The sequence below is a fragment of the Peromyscus californicus genome, unplaced genomic scaffold (genome assembly GCF_007827085.1).
Source record: "Peromyscus californicus insignis strain IS unplaced genomic scaffold, ASM782708v3 Scaffold_48__1_contigs__length_305649, whole genome shotgun sequence".
NCBI classification, from domain to species: Eukaryota; Metazoa; Chordata; class Mammalia; order Rodentia; family Cricetidae; genus Peromyscus; species Peromyscus californicus.
In genome coordinates, this window is record NW_026294560.1 from 164,838 (window position 1) to 183,061 (window position 18,224).

The 18,224-nt window shown below is 40.0% G+C and overlaps 1 pseudogene; it reads left to right on the forward strand.

Annotated features, from left to right (window-relative positions):
- Positions 1–1,143: 1,143 nt before the first annotated feature.
- Positions 1,144–18,224, forward strand: part of LOC128123716 (zinc finger protein 120-like) — a 69,720-nt pseudogene continuing 52,639 nt past the window's right edge.

An 18,224-nucleotide genomic window follows, 5' to 3' on the forward strand; every position in this document is an offset into this window, starting at 1 on the left:
AGTTGTATTTGCCTGAATTTGATGATGGCCTGGTGTAAGGAACACATGTAAGGCCTAGGGTGAACAACCCTGGTCAGGAGTGATAAGCAATAGAATGATGTAAGTAAACCACAAATGGAGTAGTGATAAGCTATAAGCTATGTGTGGAAGTAGGGATAAGACTAGAAACCTAGCCAGGAAAGAATATAAAAGATGAAGCCTCAGACCCGACCAACAGAGCTCGTCAGGCCCTCGCGCGAGACGACTCTCCTCTGCCAGAGACGTGAGATCCTGTCCCCAGTGCAGACGTGGCTGACCTGAGGAAGGCTGACCCAAGATCCAGAGGAACAGACGTGGTGAGTCCGGACCTGTATACCCGGAGAGGTACTCCTGCTTCCATTTGGAAGACAGGATGAATATTGCTTGTAATCTTACTGTGTGAATAAATGAGTGTTATACCAAGTCTGAATCAAGAGTGATTATTCCTCCCCCGTAACTGGGGTATGTGCTCGCTACAGTTGGCGTAGTCGGCAGGATTTTGGGCTTAAAGCCTCCTTGACCACTGAGCACTGAGGAATGTAAAATAAGTAATACAAAAGAATTGGCTATTACTCTGGTGGAGTAACAAATTACAGGAAACCAAATAACCTAGCAAGTGACCTCAAAGCCGCTCTGAGAAATCAACTCCTCGAAGTCAACTCTGAGGACCTATAAAGAAAATCTGAAGGTCCAAGGAGGAAGAACTGGTAGGAGAGAGAGTATCAGAAGCAGACGGGAAACACCACCCTCCCTAAGGGTGCGGAGTACCGAAAGAATACCGGACACCTTGATGCCAACCCAGACCCCTGGGGAAGAGTGGAAGGTGCTGGGAAAGAGCTAAATGAGGCGCTGGCTGGCCAAAAGGATAGAAAGGATTGCGGATTTGAAATTTGAAAAATTGATAACTAATTCTTTGAATCAGTCTAAACGAATTAGTGACTGGGAGTGGTACCGTAGGAAAAAATTAATTAATTTTTTGTACGGCTTGGTATACCACTTACAATGAATAGATTAATTAAGAAATTTAAGAAGACTAACATCTCCCCAGTGACAGGTAGAGAATACCAAGATGAGGTTGAAGAACAGTGGGGAAAAGTAGCCTCCAAGGTTAAAAATAAGGCCGGCATGAAATCAGTAAATGTAACTAACACATTAACAAATCCGGATGTGGTAGAACAAGAATTAGAGGTATGTAGCAAGGCACAAACTACCGCACTGCTTATGAAAACGGTGCAGGATATTGATAAGGACAGATTAATGGGCAAAAGGCTAGCCTTAAACATAGTGAGGAAGGAACAGGAGCGTAGCGCTACTCCTGGATGGAACGGATGTAACACCATACCATCATTTCCTGTCTCTACCCAAAGTAAGAGAACTCCTATTAGAAGTACTATATCAGCTCTGAACCCCTTCAGCACTGGAGGAGGTAGTAATCGTCCCAAATTTGAAATGGGAACGAAGTTTGAGGAAATCAGGCCATATACTCCTCAGGAGATCTCAGAATTACGGAAAGATTATGCCCAAAATGGACAGAAAGATGCAGAATATATGTGCCGACTGTGGGAAAAGGGAGCTGACACAGTCATGTTAACTGATCTAGAAATGAGAAAGATCAGAAACATAGTAGAGAACCCCTCAGTATCAGAAGCTCTAGAGCATGTAATTGAGACATCAAAAGGCGATACACATCCACTATTAGATTGGATTACTGCAGCTTGGAGATTTGCATTTCCAACACTAGACCTCACTCAATTTGAATCAGCAGCACAGTGGACAACATACGCACAAGCCATAAAACAATGTAGAAAATTAGGCATATTGTATTTCATATACAACCAGGTACCCACACCTCAAGCCGCACCTTTCACACCACAATTTAAAAAGATCATTATTAAAGGAGCTCCAGCACACCTTAAAATGAGCCTAGCTGGACCCCTGCAGGCATGTCAAACCATCTCAGATGCCATGGAATTCTTTAAATCTTACAGGGAAATGGACATAGACAAGGTAGTATCATTTAATGTTAATAAGAAACAGGACAAGAAGAAAGTTACACCACGGTTTTCGAACATAAGACCATTTGGGAAAGCTAATCAAATGCCCATAAGACAGAATGCAAACAAACCATGGAACCCGATTAGAAGGTTGACAGGAAGGAAAAATATCCCATGGAGAGAGACACAGAGCAACCCATGGAGACAGACATACCAACCAAAACCTTTTTTAAGCAATCGGAATTTCAAACCAAATTTCAGACCAAAATTTTTCAATCAGAACAACCACAGGCCCCCAAGAGCAGGACCCCCCAGACGCTACATACCAAGACGGACTTGATCAACCCGGCTGGTAGACCATTCGTAGCTATACCTATAATAACTAACAAAGGGCCGAGAATAGTAAAATGGCTAATAGATACAGGTTCTGAAATTAGTATAATAACGGAATTTACAGAACATTTTAAAACTGATAAAAGGATTATAATACAGGGAGTAGCAGCAGAAACAGAAGTACCAGTAATAAAATTAAGACTCAAATTATATAATAAGGAATATGAGATTGAAGCAGCTAGCTTCAATGCACCCTGTAATATCCTAGGCATTAAAGAAATAAGAAAATTATTCCCAGACTTTCTAAATAATAAGAGAATAGCTAAGGTCAGATGTAATCTAGCAGAAGTAAAAATACAACCTATTAAATTACCACACACACCCCCGACCTTCACGGCACAATACCCTATCAAAGGAGGTATTAAGGAAATAACAGAGACTATACAAACTTTGCTAAAAGAAGGCATTATAGAGAAATCTCAATCATTCAATTATAACAGCCCAGTATGGCCGGTGCTGAAACCTAATGGCAAATGGAGATTTACAGTTGACTTCAGGAGAATAAATGAAAAAACACCTAAACTTCCAGGACAACTTCCTGATGTGGAAGACATCTTTCTTAGAATTAAAAATTCAGCTCCAAAGGCAATGGCAACTATAGACTTAAGTGATATGTTCTTTGGAATCCCATTACACCCAACATCTAGGGAACTTACTACATTTACATGGCAAGGACAGCAATATCAATTCTTGAGACTCCCTCAAGGGTATTTGAACAGTCCTATTATTGCACACAACACCTTAACAACTACATTAAAGAGCTTCGAGCCAGAATCAGACTGTAACATATATACCTATGTAGATGATATAATGATAGTAGGAGAAGCCATTGACAAAGTACAAAGTACATTAGAGAAACTAATTCAACATTTAAGAAATGAAGGATGGACTATAAACCTAGAAAAAGTAAATAAAACAGGAACAGAAGTAAAATTCTTAGGGGTACATTGGACTACAGAAGGACCAACAATACCCGACACAATAATAGATAAATTAAAACAAATTAAGCGACCCCAGAAGAGGTACAACATCTAATTGGCCTATTTGCTTATTGGAGGCAACATATTCCATACCTACAGATCATATTACAGCCTTTATATAAAATAACAAAGAAAGCACAGGATTTTGAATGGGACCAAAACTGCGAAAATGCCGTTAAATTGGTACTGGAATATATAAACCAGTATAGCCACCTATATTATATACAGCCCGGTGACCACGTATTTGTGGACATCTTGTATATGCAGGGTTATGGTAATTGGAATATATTTTCAAAAAATAAAGACAGGGAAACGCCAATAGGCTTCTACTGCAAGAAATTCCCATGGTCAGAGAACAAATATTCGCTGTTTGAAAGAACCATATGGACAGCCTACGAGGCATTCAGGACAATCCACTCATTGCTCAAAGAGAACCATGTGACTCTCCGATCACATATACCCATTTTGGACTGGGTAAAGGCACCAGGAGAGGCATGGGCTGGACTACCCATGGAAGGAAAGGTACTTCAATGGAAATGGTACCTTCAGGAATTCCTTCGATCAACACCTCTGTCAGCAAAGGGGTCGGTACCAGCGGTATCAGAGTCGATACTTCAGTCCGACAGGCCCATGACTCCAGAGGGATACATTTTCCCAACCTCAACCCCTCCCCAGAAACAGGTACCAATGGGCCATTGGGGGACTAGAGAGTATGATCCCTCTCTGGTTAATGCCTGGTTCACCGATGGATCAGCAACCACGGTGAACAACAAAGTGAGATGGAAAGCAGCCGCTTATAGACCTGGGGATGGAATGGTCATTACAGACCAGGGCACTGATAAATCAGCCCAACATGCAGAAGTTATAGCCGCACTATTGGCGATGAGACAAACTATAAAGGACAATTATAAACAAATTTATTTATACACCGATTCATGGTGTGTGGCAAATGGCATAGCAGTATGGTCAGGTAAATGGAGAAATAATGGATGGAAAATTAATGGTAAAGACATATGGTCAAAGGCAGCATGGCAGGAATTGGATGCAGCAAGCAGACTAATCAAAATCATAGTATACCATGTAGATGCACATACCAAGAAACAGGATGAGACAAGTAAAAACAATGAAGTAGTAGACAAACTAGCTTCAGCATTAAGTATAAAGTTAAAAGGTACATGGAAGGCAAACATTAATCCAGAAACAGGAAAAGGTAAAATACAGAGAGAATGGATACAGGTAAGACCATCAACTAAGGACATACCTATAAGTACAGAAGAGATACTGAAAATCCATGAGCAGTTAGGACATATAGGTACACATGCACTAAAAAGTTGGTTCGATAAAAGAAATCTTAAGATAACATGGCAGACAATAAGGAAAGCAATCAATAGTTGCAACAATTGCCCAAAGGCTATTACAAAATTAACACACAATTACCAAGGGATAATAGGACACCGAATGGATTTTAATAGAATCCTACAAATAGACTTCATAGGACCGTTAAACAGCTTCAAGGGAAAATATTGCTGCACCCTAGTAGACATAACGACAGGTCTCGGGATGGCCCGAGAAAGCACACACCCAGACCAAAACACAATGATACTTACAGTCTGGGGATGGTGTGCAGCATATGGAATACCTGATATAATACAATCAGACCAAGGAACTCATTTCACAGGAGCCAAAACACAAAGAATGGCTAGAAACTTAAACATTCAATGGGACTTCCATAGAGCCTATACACCGACAGCAGCTGGAGCAATAGAAAGATGGAACGGAATGATTAAAAAACAGCTAGAGATGCATAAGGAAATACCACTGTCATTAGCAATAAAAATAGCAACTTATGAATTGAATACCAGACCCAGAATAAATAGGAAGCCACCAATAGAAGAAGCTATACAAAAACAACACACAATAGATTATCCTACAGTTATAGATAGAGAAGTAATAAGGAATCCTAATTGCCTTTACAGGAACCGGAAGAATAACAAATTATCCCCAGCAGAAATAATAGCACCAGGAACAGGAAACAACGTGTGGATAACTCAAGGTAAAAAGGACTTGAAATTAGTCAGGCTGGAGGATATAGCATAAATGTGTATCAGGGAGGTGATATTCATAAGGGCAACCCTCCTGACGATTTGGCTAATAGCTATTGCAGTATACATAGTACTGCCAATCTTAGAATTTGTTTTTCCCTTCTGTAACATCATTTACCAAAGAAGCTACTCATACAACATAGTCAACAATACCAATCCTGGATACGCCTCTGCAGCATCCAGAACAGCCAACTTCACGGTATGCTGGATACACTATCTGCACAGGAGGCAATAAGAATAGCAAAGGTGATGTGCACATTGAAGGCAAGCAAGCTATATGCTATTGGAGCCTTTGTGTGCTCATTTTTCTGTCTCAGGTTAGCAGATGTGATGGCAATAACAGCATACCAATGCCAGCCCTATTGGACAGTACACCCACAACAAACAGACCCACCACCACACCACATGTTATACAAGTGGGCACTAGGAAACAGAATACCGTTGCTACACCAACAATTTATGATCTAGAAGGCAAATTACCGCTATATTGGTCAGCAGAGAGAAGATTTACACATTACATAGGAAAAACACATAGTTTTTGGCAAAAATATGCAGCATGTTTAACATATGCCTGGTATAAGGGTTGCGATCAATATAGAATGGCACTTAGCATATACCATCCAAACAAAGAATATATGTTAGAATCAGGGGATGATGTTAACACCAACATACATGAGCAGAACCCGTTAAAATGCCATTACAATGAATTGTGGACCAACATTACCAATCACGCAGCCATATACAACATGTATTGGACAAAGAATTCACATATCAGAACAAACACATTAAGGGTAAACTCACACTATAGGACCAATACAATGGGAATAGAGACAGAACCAGAATTTGACTGCGAACTAGGCATGAATAGCTCCTTTGTGAGACAATATTTCACACCAGTAATAGCACAACAAATGGAGGAGATAGGTATGCTGTATAATAAGACATCAGAAAGGTGGGAAGAACAAGTGTATAATTACAATGATGACTATTATGATGGTGATTACCCTGCTAGTACAACACCTAAAGTAACTACAACACCTATAAACCCATGCAACCCTATGAATTGGACAGTATGCAATGATGGTGAAATGGTAAAACCATGGCCAGTAGTATCTGGAATAATACCATTACCCAAACCCTGGGGAAATAGATGTCCCAATAACTTATGGAGATACATTAAAAAACATAAGCTAGATGTACCAGGACAAAATAATACTAACTGGTTATGCGTAGCAGACTATCCCAATTTACCATTCTATGGTAACTTCTCTGTATTATATAGCACAGATAACCCATCAGTAAAAGGAAAGGAATGGAAATGGGATGACTGGACAAAAATATTGCAATTAGGAGTAGAACATTGGAGATTCCCAATCATACTTACAGATATTATACAACAACCCTGGGCTTCAATGAGACACACAATGAAACCTAAATATGATTGCAACACAGACACCATAACACACATCTGCATACTTACAGTAAATTCCACATTACACAGGGAAAAACACTCTTTTGCATATGCATGTATAAATATGTCCGAAGCAAATACAAACATTAGACAAAACAACAATACAAAGACTATAGTGGACCTACATGTAGGACCTTTATTTACTGGAAGAACATCAAGGTCAGTACAAGATTTAATAGCAATCACAGATATAATAGGCCAGAAAATACCATGGCTAGGAATTTTTGTGGACAGTACTGCAAATATAACAGCTACTAAACAGGTCCAGGCAATAATGAGATTTAATGACGACCAACAGTCATATCCAACATATTTTACGCAAGCAAGTAATTTGGGATTTTTTAACCTAACCTTAGCAAAATCACTAACACAAGGTGCCACAAGCTTGAGAAACAAATTATCATGCTTTACCGAAACAAATAATACAGCGGTACAGACTAACTGTACCACAAATAAAGCAACCACAATAATAAATTTGAATATATATGGTAAAATTACCATAATAAACAAACATATGTCACTAGTAAAATTTGACAGCACACCAATATTAACCATAGGCATGATACATGAACCAAAACATAAAATACATAACATGCTAGGTGGCAGTAAGATATCAATTTGCTGGTTTCACGAATCTAAAGACTTACTGGACATGCCCATACCCTGGGAAGTCAGTGCCAATGTTACTACAGATGAAGTAGCAGCAAAAAATATTTTCATATTTAATAGGGCAATTGAACAAAAGGCATACAATTTCACAGGTATAAGGGAGGTAGAATATATCCCACCATATGTACAAATGACAAAGGCTATGAGAATCAATAAGGTTATGGATCCAGATGACCTAATGGTACATTATAAAAATGGAATAACTAGATCAGGGAGTTTTTGGCAAACTTTGGATTATGAAATGGATAGAGTAATTGAATTACAGCACCATAATCTCCCATACTATTTCTACATGTTAATGCCAAATCCACAATATAAAGAATGGAATAAGGCTGAATGGGTAGCACACAAACCTAGAGGATCAATGAAATCACATACACAATATTGGGATAAAATATATTATCTCCCGATATCAAGAAATAAGGATTTTCTCAGCGAACATTCCAACACACCATTAATTATATTTAGAGGAAATATGACCAGACCAAATAAAGAAAATATTGGATTATATACAGCTCATTTTCCAAAAGGATACCTAATACCACCAGAAGGAACCCCAACAGTAGTCAAGGCACCAGCTATTATACCAGACCTAAAAAGTCCAGCTAAATTAGTTTTATACCCTAGGATTAGAAAAATTGAAATTACAATAGATTTGACAGCACTGAAACCACCTATAGAATATTGTAGTGATGTGAATTTTAGATTTGATTTAGACTACTCATCACCAACAAGAGTAGGAAGAAAACCACTACAAGCAATGGCAGTAGCAGCCTTTATGGCAGGAGCAATTTTAGGTGGAATAATGGGTGGAGGAGTATCAGCAGCAATGATAGAACCAATAAAGGCAGAAATATACCACATACAAGAAGTAAATAAGAAAACAGCAGAAGCTTTAGCAGCTATATCAAATTCTATAGATGGCATGCATACACTAATACAAACTATGCAAGGCGAGATAAAAATGTCACAAGACCTTTATAAGGAACAATTCTCCTATCAAGCAAAACTTATTAATACTAACCATAACATGATGATGTGTCAAATGTATCGAACTCAAGTCAGTAATATGAATAATGAATTAAATAGTTTATTTAGCACAGGGTTAGGGAGAAGAACAAGAGAATATCAAAGTATACTAAACCCTGAATATGAAAGCTCATGCACAGATGGATTATGCAATATACATTTAGTACAGATCTTCTTACAAAATTCATTTTCAGCATATCATTCCAAGGCGATACCACAGCTATATACTGAAAGAACAGGAGTATCAGAATGGAACCACCAATACTTAGTACCCATAGACCATTACTTATGGACCAATATGAATGACACACCAGTGTACATACCATTAGAAGACTCCATATCATTAGGAGCAAATACATACGTTTATCCACATCTACCAGAAAGCACACTTGAAACTAGTCAATTGGCAGTAACTACTATCACACAGTCACTAGAAGATACGGGAGATTACACTTTCTTGATATGTGCTAAATATTTACCTACTTTAGTTAGCTGCATAAATCTTAATGAAACCACAATGAATGATGATATCACAACATTCAATATTACAGAATCAGGATGCTATATGGTACACAACTGTAGCATCCTACAAATGAATTTCACTAATTATGATGGTAAAAACATAACCAAACAAAGAGTGACCACATTAACACTAGAAGAAAAACATTATTTTGATGGCTCACACTTATTTAATGACCCAACAGAATTAGAACATCACCAAACATTTGTAAAACAAGCAATGGAGTTACAGCACATTGCAGATTTCAATCAGAAACAACTGGAATCCATACATAACAAAATTAAAGAACAAGATGCAGCCATACATACATCACAAGCACAAACGCACAATCTAGTGAATCTGTTAAGAACAAATACATACATACATAAAGACTGGGCAAAACAGATGCAGAAATGCAGCTTTTGGGATTATTTAGGCAGACTAGTCAGATTAGATCTAATATGTACACCAATTTACACATGGTGGCACTGGATAAAGTTAGCAACCTTTTGGTTTTTAGTAATTTTAGGGATAAGTATTGCTTTATGTTTGTCTGAAAAAATCAAATGCTTGATAATAACTCCATGCTTAAGATGTCTTACAGGAATCAAGTAACAGGAAACCCACTTTGGAATCCGTCAGGCAGACGCTTCGATTTACTTAGTAAAAATGGAATGAGTAATTTACTATATACCACATACCAAAAATATATGGAACCACTGTCTGATATTTTCTATAGAATAGGTATATTATCTATGGCAGGAACGATACAGGGATGCAAATACTGCACCCATAAATATGCAATGTTCTACCTATCAGAACCAGGTGAGGTAGACAACCTCCCAATGCTCTTGATGCACTTAACGTTCCACTTGACAATAGAAGGAGGTATACATGATATGAGATTAATTGGAGATGGATACATGAGATATTATGGAACCATACAATCTAGTGTATATAAAGTGAATGGAATGTACAAAATACACAGAAATAACATGGATGCAGCCCTACATATAAGCGCAGCTTTAGCTGCAGCATATGTGGGCCGCGGTAATCACAGAATATATGAAACATATAGAACATGGCTAAAACATAATCCTGATGAAGCAATAATAAGCATTGATAAAGATTTCCTGAATGACCCACAGTGGGAAACAGGAGAACCAATGTATTTACAAAGCATATGTACTAGAATATTGTGTAGAGATTTTGTTATAGATGTGTTAAAAGAATTTGCAGCTTATAGCACTTGGTTGAAGTTATATAATGCATATATAGAGAAAAAACATAAAAATAAACCACCCAGAATGAGAAGGATAAGAATGCTAGGATTAACAAATTAGGATAACATATTGTAAATCCCCAGGCTGCGACCTCATTTGATGCCTTTTATGTTGAAGACATTTCAGGCATCAGGGGATGGAATGTAAGGAACACATGTAAGGCCTAGCGTGAACAACCCTGGTCAGGAGTGATAAGCAATAGAATGATGTAAGTAAACCACAAATGGAGTAGTGATAAGCTATAAGCTATGTGTGGAAGTAGGGATAAGACTAGAAACCTAGCCAGGAAAGAATATAAAAGATGAAGCCTCAGACCCGACCAACAGAGCTCGTCAGGCCCTCGCGCGAGACGACTCTCCTCTGCCAGAGACGTGAGATCCTGTCCCCAGTGCAGACGTGGCTGACCTGAGGAAGGCTGACCCAAGATCCAGAGGAACAGACGTGGCGAGTCCGGACCTGTATACCCGGAGAGGTACTCCTGCTTCCATTTGGAAGACAGGATGAATATTGCTTGTAATCTTACTGTGTGAATAAATGAGTGTTAAACCAAGTCTGAATCAAGAGTGATTATTCCTCCCCCGTAACTGGGGTATGTGCTCGCTACACCTGGACTACAGAATGAGTTCCCAGGATACACAGATAAACCCTGTCTCAAAAACACCAAAAAATAAATAAAAATCAAATGAAGTTTAAGATCCACCTTTAATCTGGATTGCATCTCTGGTGGCAGGCTACATATATAAAGTATATTGAAGGAGGAAGCTCTCTCTCTTTGCCACTTTGCCCTAGCACAGGCTACCAAGTACATCTCTTTCCCAGCATTAGATCCTTCTTCCTTGGTATTTTGGTGTATACTGAAGACCAGCTGAGACATGCAGCCTCATGGAACGAACAACTACTGGCTTCTTCAAATTTCCATTGGTAGGCAGCCATTGTTGGACTACCTGGACCACAGCTTGTAAGACATTCTATTAAAGCAACTTTCTACATGCATGGAAAGATTCATTCTCCCAGTCCTGTTCATGTAGAGAACCTTGAATAATACAGATGTATGTGTGTGTGTGTGTGTGTGTGTGTGTGTGTGTGTGTGTGTGTGTTTTAACTGTCCACTGAAGATGATGTGCTGGCTAACAATGGTGTTCATAACCACCTTCTGCCCAGATCTACTATTCTCTAAAAATTCAACTATGCATGAAGACTATTCTTTATTGTTATATAAATTGCCAATACTCTGTTCTGAATTTCAGGAATAAAACTCCTTAAGCAAGAGTGCCATGATCCAGCATTCTGATGTTCAAAGACCTATTTATCCTGTTTGTGATCTAGTTCCTGCTTTTTTCCTGGTTGTCTGAAGTCCCTATGACAAGCAGGTAAAAAATACATTAAATTCACCTGACTTCAGGGCAAAGCCACCTAAGAAACATCTCCTTTTGTGTGCTTAAATTTCTCTTCAGTTGTTAATAGTCTGGATATGCTTTCTCCTGTAAGACAGCGGATCTCCATTCCACAAAGAATAGTGGGTTGTACCAGCTAGTTAGCCACATTGTGTTCAGGAGGAAGAAGGGGAGTGCCTAAGGAGAGCAGGAAGATCACATTGTCTGCTTCTAGAGCCAGGGGCAATTGTTATTGAATTGCAAATCGTTGCTGGTTCAGACAAGTTCTGGGTTTAGGGTGGAAGGCAGTATCTGGAGTCATTGTGCTGTGTTTTTCAGCCCTGTGTAACCCTATGGGAGCTTCTCCTGTCACTCAGGCCACATTAGCCAATCAGGTGCTTCAGGCATCCTGCCAGTCAGACGTTATGCAGGATTTTTCCAGCCTCCTTCTTCAGAATTGGCCTAGAAGAGAATCTGTCTCTAGTAGTTGTGTGTGCTGTGCTGTGAGTGTTGCTGTTGTGAGCTGAGCAAAGGGCATGGCCCAGCTGGAGAACCACAATATGATGAGTGAGGGGCTGCTGTCCCCAGACTGGGAGGAGTGCTCAGTTGAGAAATGGGAGTCAGTGTGTTGGGTCCTTCCCTTGCTGGTTGGGAGGAAGTGGTCAGATGCGGAGTTCTGCTTGTTCTTGTCTTGCATTGTCTAGCATGGTGCTGCTCTTCCTGCCTGCTCCAGTGTGGATCTTCGTGGTCCTGCAAAGTCTTCACAATTGTTGGGATTGGCTGGCAGCCTCTGAATAACTTCACTCTGCTGGCTGCAGTCTGTGCAGAACACTGAGAGCAGGACTGCGCTTTGAAATGTCCTTGTTGACATCACTGTGAAATGCCAGCACCATGTGTGTGTTGTTTCTATGGCACATAGATTTCCAAACTCAAAGAGAACTGGTCCATCCCTTATCTTCCAGAAGTTCTACACTTTCAACATTTAACATTAAGATTTAAAATCCAAGTGGAATTAATTTTAGGAGCTTGTAAGCAGTATTTCCTGATTAAAGTTGCACTCCAATGCTCAACTGTGATGTAGGAGAGTAAAATTGATGGTAATAGAATTGATGGTACATGGTCTTCACAGTTCTTAGTGTGGAACCAAAATAAGATCAAAATACTTTCAACCCAAAACTAAAGGCCTAAGACTATTCCTTTTTAGCTACAGGGCATGTTACTGGAACAGGCCAGAAGTTACTGAAACCAGTCAGTTCAGATTCCAGAAACCAGGAAGTGTAAAAGTACAGAGCCACAAGGTAGTCAGGAGGTAATGGCTGCCAGACTATGGAATGTCCTCTCCCTGGCCCCCTAGGCAACTTCTAGACCATAGAATGTCCCAACCCTAGTTTCCATAGTGACTGTGTAATCACCAGATGCCCCCATCTGGGGGCAGCCAATGAGAAATGGTGGCGGGCAACCACTCCCTTAGAAGTAATTTCTAGAAGTCCCTAGAAGCGAGCCAATCATAATTGTACCCGTACTAGCACCCCTAAATGATGTAACCTTGTGATTTTTCCCTTTAAAAGCTGAGTTTGCAGATAGGTGGGCACTTCCTCCAGACTCCACTTGCATTGGATCTGTTGGACGAAGTCCCTGCCTAGGCTTGTATTGCATTTGGATATCCTGAAATTAAACCTTGCTTTTGCATTCCAGCTTGCTCATCCTTCTTGGTTTCTCTGGGGTTCATGATCTGGGCACAACACTTAGGAGACATTATTTCACAAAATAGAATTTAGGTAAGACAGGCCTGCATCACAAATACCCCAAAGATAACTAGTATGGTAACCATGTTGATGATAAATTACTAGGAAAAGGTGTAAAAGTTTGTTCCTCAGAATTAACCAGCTACATTCCTTAACATGGGAGACAACCCTTGTTTACAACCAGTAGAAAGGCCCATCCTTCCACTAAAAACCTGGTCTCTAACATGCTGTTCAAGAGACCATTACAAGGTCACAACCAACATTAATTCCTGGTATGCCATGGAGGTATATTAATTCTTAAACAGGGAGTCTCCAGTCTTTTTGAAAAGCAGTTTTGAGTCAAGTTCTCCTACATTGGTTGAGGTGGACTTGAACCCTGTCTGTAGACCCACATAGCATTGCCTTTATATCCCCTAACTAATCACCCTAAATTCTGTATTACATGTCTGTATCACCACAAGGTTCTAAAATTACCAGTTTGAGTCACATAGTGGAATGTCCTTTGCACAACAGGGAAAGGAAATGTGTGTGGAAAATGGCTTCTTCAGACCAGAAGAGGAAGAAGAGTGGAAATGGCCTGCAGATAGGTGGTGATGCCTGTAGACAGGAGAACAGGCCACTGTGTACACAGCAGTGGGCATTAGAGTAGGCAATAGCTTGATCACAGATTGAAGTTGAGTGTAGTGAGCTGAATGGGTCTCCATTACAAAGAAGGGCTGATGGGACATGGTGAGTGACTTTCTCTATAATTTCCCTGCATGTATTAATTTCTCCCATGTGAATGAAGACAGACACTATTGTGTGGTGTACAGTTTATGGAGCATAGCTTGGACTATTAAGTATTCAGTTTTCAAATAGCGAACTCTCCTATGGAGATATGTGCAATCTTTATTGATACAGTGAAGTCAGCTGAGAGATTTGAGATAGAGGACTTTGGCTGTAATTCCATGTGTTAGATTACAACACTCAGTTGCTACCATTTTACATGGGACAAAGTCATTCAGTCTCTTATAAATGGTATTCACTCTACCATGGGGGTGCCTACTCTAATTTATAGTCAGTATAGCTACGTATGCTTTCAATCGCTTTTGTTACTTTAAAACATCTATTATTGGTATCACTTTTAATATTCATTTTCTTTTAATGCATTACTGATAATTTTTTTTCCAGTTTAAGAATTTTGTTTTCCAGTTTAAGAATTTTATTCCATTTTTTTCTTAACTGGTTTGTTTATATATTTATTTATGTCAGTTTATAGCAGTGCTTCTCATTTTTAGATGTCATGGCTCCCTTTGGGGGATCAAATAACCCTATCACAGGACAGGTCTAAGACTGTCAAAAAGTACACATATTTATATTGTAATTCTAAGAGGAAAAAATATAGTTATGAAGTAGCAGTGAAAATAATTTTATAGTTTTGGTGTCACCACATCTTGTGAAACTGTATTAAAGAGTCACAGCATTAGGAGGGTTGTGAATCCTTGGTTCAGGTCAAAATCTCTTGTAGCACAGGCTTGCCTCACATTATGTAATTGAGAATTTGCTTTGAACACCTAATCCTGCCTCTGTCTCCCAGTGCTGGAAAGCAAGTCCTGCAACTCCTTCCAAGATGAGCCTTGACTGGTCTGTGGGAAAGAAAAATAGACCAGTGAATAAGTATCCTCCAACTTCTCTAGATTTTATTGTGCATATACAAATGAGGTGGAACTTGTGTAAGAATTGAGTTCACTGGCCAACTATAAAGCAGGTGCAATCACAGCAGAGAGAGAGAAGAGGACAAAAGAGGGTGAAAACTTTCCTGCTGTGATAGTAGTTGACATTAGCAATGAGTAGTGAAGTTATCAATGTTACAAGATCAATAAATGTTCTTACTGACCATTTCATGGGTCCACAGACCAGGCAATCAAGAATCTGGATACCAAAGAACTGACATTTTGTAAAACCAAATTAGAGTAGTTACACCATTTGAACCTAAGAAGTAGAACTGGATAGAATGGTGTGTCCCTGCCTAACATGACTGTGTTTTCCAAGTTTAAGATGTATACTCCAGGAGAAATGGTGTGAGTAGTACTCGGTGTCCTCTAATACAAATCCCTGGTCTCTGGAGCACATGGCCATAAAGCCTGTTTCAACTTTTTAGCAAAATTATTTGGTATTATATTTACATTATTATCACATTGTCTTCCTGTTGTGCCCAGATCCTGACCCCCAGAGAGACCACCAAAAACGAGCATGCCGGAATGCAAAAGCAAGGTTTAATTCTGGATATACAAGCCTAAGCAGGAACTTCGTCCAATATAGTCAACGCAGTGGAGGCTAAAGGAAGTGCCTGCCTGTCTGCAAGCTCAGTTTTTAAAGGCAAAAGCCACAAGGTTGCATCATTTAGAGGTGCTACTACAGGTACAATTCTGATTTGTTCGCTTCTAGGAACTTTCTAGAAATCATGGCTTAATCTTACTTCTAAGGGAGTGTTTACCCGCCACCATTCCTCATTGGCTGCCCTCAGGTAGGGACATTTCTGTGATCAGTTACCCTGGAAACCAGGGAGAGGACAATCCATAGTCCAGCAGTCATTACCTCGTGACTACGTAGTGACTCTGTACTTTTACACTTCCTGGTTTCTGGAATCTGGACTGATTTGTTTCAGTAACTATAGGCCTATACCTAGAAGGGGATATCTTAGGCCTTAGTTTTTGGGTGAAAGCATTTTGGTCTTATTTCTAAGATGGATCATTTTGGTCTCACATTCCCTGCTTTCATACCCTCCCATAGACCCTTCATTGTGTTCTAATCCATGGCTTCTTGTTGTTTAAGAACAGTTACTGTTTGAATGTGACCTGTATTTGGTTTTCCAGGATTTCCCAGTTGTGGAGCAACAGTTTGGTTGCACTGGACTTTGATTATGTAATGAACAGTGCACCCATAGAAGCATTAGCCTTGGAAGAAAAACAGGAAGTGCTCTATAGATTAGAGAATTTTACTAAAATACCAAATCTTCTGGTTAGTGTCCTATCCAATCAAGTGTGGAAGGACCCACCTGGGAGGGTTTATTTTCTCTCTGAGGCCTTTGAAATCTGCTCACCCAGTAGGGAAACTGCTAATATCCTGAAGCCCAGCCAGGTGGTCTTAGCTGATGAGGTACTCTGGGGAGTGTTAGCAATTAGGAACACCAGTAGGAAGTAGCTTCCAGTTTCTTTCCAGGATTCTGCTCTTGTTCTGCTTTAGGGAGCTGTAAGGAAGTCCACAAGCCCATGCTGTGGTGAGTGTAGCACGTTCAGAGCAGGTCTGTTGAGCTTTCTTTTCTGCTGGGACTAGGATGAACCATGATCCAGACTGTGCTTTTGTTGGTCCATGTGTTAACCTCAGCACTAGTGCTTGTCCTCTGAGCCTTCCTGTGTATGGATTTCTTGAGTATGTAATATGTAGAGACTCTGCAGCCCTGCATGGGAAGATAGGATGCTTGTAATATCACTGTCCAGTGTGTGCCCATGACCCAGTTTTTAGTGTGTGGTGTGTAGTGATAATGCCCATACTACCACCACCCTTTCTCCATGTTCTAGCCAGAGGCTGTGGGTCAAACAGAGACAAGAAACAGCAGGTCATTCACCTCAGCAGAATGCCAAATGTCATTTATTGAAGGAGGAAGGAAACCTTAAATACAGTCTTACAGCACAATGGGAGATCCCCAGAAGGCAGAAGTAACCTACTGATGTTTACAATCTTGCATCTAAGCTCTTAACACCCAATATGCAGGATACATAAGCAAGGACCTTCCCTTAAACATTGAAGAGGGTGGAAACTGGCAGGGAATTAGCATAGGGAGGACATCAAGGTCAAGGTCAGAAAGGAAGGCTGCAGAAATTTCACAGTTGTGCATTGTGTTGTGTGGGTGGATAGGGCAGAATCCACAACTTGTGCCATAATCCATGTGACAGGAATCATTCATAACTAATAAGAAGTCTTTGTGTCATGATTTGAGAGCTGGTTGGTGGTCTAAATGAAAGCCTGCTACATATCCCCACTCACTCTTGCTCATAGTGGGTTTCTCTTCAGATATTACTATTGCATATATATTTATATGTCTATGAACATAAATAAATATGAGATGCTGAGTCCATTTGGTATTTTTTCTATTTATATGATTTTAGTGCAGTCCACTTTGTTTTGGATAACCAACTAGGAGGCACATCCCTGGGAAATACAATTCTGCCTCTCAATAGTCAATAGTTTCCCATAGTTCTTGGACTAGGGAGAGGGTTCATTAGATCCCTTTAAACCTTCTATGTTACTATGTCTACTGGCCATGTTTTCTCTTCCCCATGAGATCTTCTTGCAGGGCTCAGGGTCTGTCTACTTTGTCAGCTATGCCTTTGGGTTCCCAGCGCCTGTATTTATGCAGCTATAGAGTAGGTCTCCTCTTCCAGAGCCCTGTGGTTGTAGTGGATGGGCTGCCCTGCTGTCTCCTCTGGCCTTGACCTTAGTGCAGCTCTCCAGTTTAGTTGCCAAGCACTCCCCATTCTGTTATTTACCAAAAAACTGATGTCACCACAGGATTCCCATATCCTCTGAATCAGGCTAAGAATAGTGTCTGGAAGGGTATTTCCAGAGAGTAGGAATGTCTACGAGCATGTTCTGTGGGTGTGTCTGTGAGGGACTAGCCTGGGGGAT